Source organism: Phalaenopsis equestris, unplaced genomic scaffold (genome assembly GCF_001263595.1).
Source record: "Phalaenopsis equestris unplaced genomic scaffold, ASM126359v1 Scaffold000174, whole genome shotgun sequence".
NCBI lineage: Eukaryota > Viridiplantae > Streptophyta > Magnoliopsida > Asparagales > Orchidaceae > Phalaenopsis > Phalaenopsis equestris.
Window position 1 is genome coordinate 426,553 of NW_018164616.1, and position 4,045 is coordinate 430,597.

Sequence of the window (4,045 nt, forward strand, 5' to 3'; positions counted from 1 at the left end):
GGAAAGTGTCCTAGGAGTGGAGACTCGACAAAAGCATTTCATCTTGGTTCGGTGATCAGCTTGGATTCTTTGAGAGAATCAATGCAAAGGATTAAGCCCAAAAACGGCCACATCCCATCAATTTCAAATATGGCCACTGCATGGCAATGGGTGCACTTGGTTGGCCTGGCCCATTCTGCCCTTGCAAAGGAGAAGGAAGAATTTGAATCATTCTGTGGGGAACAGAAAGAGAGATTGTGCACCGAGAAGCTGCACTAGTTTACCAACGTGTCGAGTTGATGACGCTTAGGGAGGAGATGGTGGGCATTTAAGCCAAATTAGTGGAGGTTGGCGAAGTGGTGAAGGAGTTGATCTATGAAAAAATGAGACTTGTTGCATGAGGTGATCTAAGCTGAATCAACTTTCAATGATTATAGAATGGTCACTTATTTGGTTCATTCTATAGAGGATAAAGCCAAATTTGAACTTTCTCGAAGAAATGTTGAACTGGAAAGGCAGATCAGGATGCTTTAGGGTGAAGTCTCCCAACTAAAGAAGCAACTTGAGGGTAGGCATATCGAGGAGTTCTTCGCCATCTTTCCCAATATGCCTACGTATGGAGATCTTTGTACTCATTATTACGAGAAAGTGATAGAGTCTTTTCAAGAGATTTTAGTGAGCGGAGATGTCATTCCCCTAGAATGGAGTGACAAATGTTATTTCCTTGACCCTTATATGAAGGTTCAAAAGTACGAATTTGACAGGAATGTTGGTGACAGTGGAAATGGAACCGCTGATAACTCGTAATTGTGGTTTTTTGTACATACCTATCTTTTAAATAAAGATTTAATGTTTGATACTTATATATTTTTGAATTATGGTGCTTGGAAATGATTCATCATTTTTTATCCATCGCGCATAATTTTGTTTCTTCGTTTGTTGTTGTAGACGTCACATTCATTATTATGGGCTGATGGACATGGTCACATGATATGTGTGTGACTTTATTTCTCATTCTATCCATGCAATCTTTTCGACAAGAGTGTCAAGCATGTGTATGTGTTAGTATTCGAGTTTTTCTCAACGTTTAGGGTCTGTTTGGGGCAGTTATAGATTATATATAATCTGTTGATAAGCTGATTATTCTGACAATCTGACAATCTCCAGATTATTAGGATAAGTTGGCTTGTTGTTTAGGGGAGCTTATTCAGAACAACTTATTAACAGTTGTTGTTGGATAAATGATCATTTTGCCTCTATTTAATGAAGTTGTTTGCAACAGAACTGCATGAGCACCGAAATAGATAAAGCAGAGCCGCAAATCATTACAGATCAGTTCAAAAAGATCACATAGAGTGCTCACACTCTCATGAGTATCAAAAGAAATAAAATAAAGATAAATACAGTCAATTAGATACAACTACAATTAGAAATATTAGAATGTTTAATATAAAACTCTGGCGGCGTCTGTCCTCAATTGCACCGTCATCCTGGGAAACCATCGTACATTGATCACTATTGGCAGTATAATATATTAGACTGTCAACCCAACGAAAGAAACCACAACGAGCTGAAACGCTCCTGCGATAACTGTAGAACTGTCTTCCACTGCTATGAGATTGACGTGACGTGAGTAATGGAGCCGGTAATTCACAGTAACACAAGACAACTCTGTATGTCCCTGAAATCCTAAAGCGCATGTTGTTATAGCTACAAAAAAAAAGAAACCAATTGTCAGATCCAAAAATTAAATTTTATGTATAGCTACAAGAAAACCAAATTAAATGAAAATTGTATCGAACTAAAAAAGATTAAAAAAATGTGAGTGTCTTGTCTCAAACAAGTAAGTACACCAACCCAGGCGTCTGTCAATACAAGGAGACAATAGACCTTCAAAAAAATGAGTTCTTGTTTGTTTTTAACCCACATGGATGATTGTACTGGGTTATATGTATCTATTACTAAAAAAAATCATCCAATAGATCCTCATATATCGTAGCATTGAAAAGAAGAGAGGACCAAAGTTGCCTTCTTTAAGATTTCACACATAATACTAACAGGATACGAGCATCCTGTGCCATATGTGTTATAGTCTAATAAATAAATAAAACTTGGTGAATAAGTAGCCACAGATAGCATCTACGAGAGACTCCTTTGAAGAAGCCATCTCGGCCACGCATCTTGAATTTCAAATTCATTCGAGTCTATCTCATTCTCAGGTAATGAAGGCCCAACCAGAAATTCTAAAGGTCTTCAGAGACATTCAGTTCATCATTGTCAGCCATACTGAAATTTGTATCTAATCGAGAGGTATGTCACCGGATGAAGTTATGAAATGTCATTGTGGCCATCGCAATATGCACCTGCTTTGGAAATGGATACGACGACATATCACGTATGATGACTCATTTCTTCTTCCAAACCCTAAATGTTCTTTCAATTACCACGCGTAAGGATGAGTGACATTTGTTAAACATTTCTTTTCTGCCATGGATGGTGTCACTTGCTCTCTCAAAATCAAGAATATGATATTTGGTGTATGGATAGAGCTTCAGGTAGCCCCTCTGCATAGGATGTTCATCATCAACCAAATAATATTTTCCTGTTAAGAAAGACATTGTTAATGAAAAATAATGCATATAACTAGTAGGTTTACATAGCAAAACAAAGTTGTAGGCGGATGTGGGAAACATTACGTTCTATTTCTAGTTGCATAGAAGAAAAGCAGCTGTCATGTGCACTCTCTTCCCAACCCCACCATTACAAATGTGAAACACATGTTGAAGTCATATATTGTCATGACATTTTGAGCTACTGAACCACTACGACCAATGTACACGACATTTTCGTGGCTGGGTAGTCGGCCATCAACGTGAGTATCGTTGATTGCACCTATGCAGTTCTGTTTTACATCGTTAGAAACTCATTATATTCTGAAAAAAAACTTAACCAACTAAAAGTTACCTTGAAATTAGGCATGTAATTGGGATCGTTGGCAATTTGTTCTGGAGTATTAGCAAATGATAGATTTTCTGGCTTAATGATTTGCGCTGCTAAGCTAACAAGTGTTTGTACACTTTTCGAGAAGTACCGGCTAATTTTTTCTGAGGAATGCTGAAATCGCTCCATAGCTCATCTAACTGATTCGTTTTGTGATAGAATGTATAATGTTATAGCAAATAACTTCCTAGTTGTCATTCTAGAAGGACCTTGGAGATCGTGCTTAAGATATAACTCATGAAAGAGATCCATAAAAATGGGTGCAGTCTTTCGAAAAATGTTGTTGAACCTTATTAGATGTCCAAAAAGCATCTCACCAATCCATTTATCCTCAACAAAGTCGGACGTCATGTGGGGTATTTGAACAATGCTGGATCGGTAATACTCCAAGAACAATATCGCAATAGTTGCAGCCCATGTCATTCTTTTATGACGTTCTTGTTGTGGATCCACCCTAAAGGACAAAGATATTATGTTAAAAGAAACAATTAAGTAGTAGCAACAAAAATAAACAATAAAAATATCAAGGACAACAAAGTACACAACCAACTACAAATATATGTTCCGGAGAATAAAAACAAGTATCGAGAAGTAAATAACAAAAAAAACCTCCTAATATTGATCCGACTTTTTTGTTGCGATAGATTGTGTAAAATTTAATTAAATATAATCAATTAATATTTGGATTCTACGCAAGTATACGTATCGTTATCAAGTAATAATGGACTTTCTATTTAAGCCCCAAGTATCGATCATACGGGGAAGGTTTAAATTGGAAATGACAAATTTGCTATGAAATTCACAAAAAGTCAATTGAAATCACTGTCACTAATTTCAATTGTTGAGATGTAATCAAAATTAAATTTCTAAACTATTATCAAATCAAATATGCAAAATTTAAAACAGTCAATATTAATTTATTAAATATGTTTATGTAACGAAGATTCTTATGTGAAAAACATCTTTCTTACTACAATGAGGCTACGGTAAAAAGAGATGAGATAAATGTTCATAATATGTATTGTGCCAAATATGAGCAATTTTAATTCTCTACCCTGATATAATG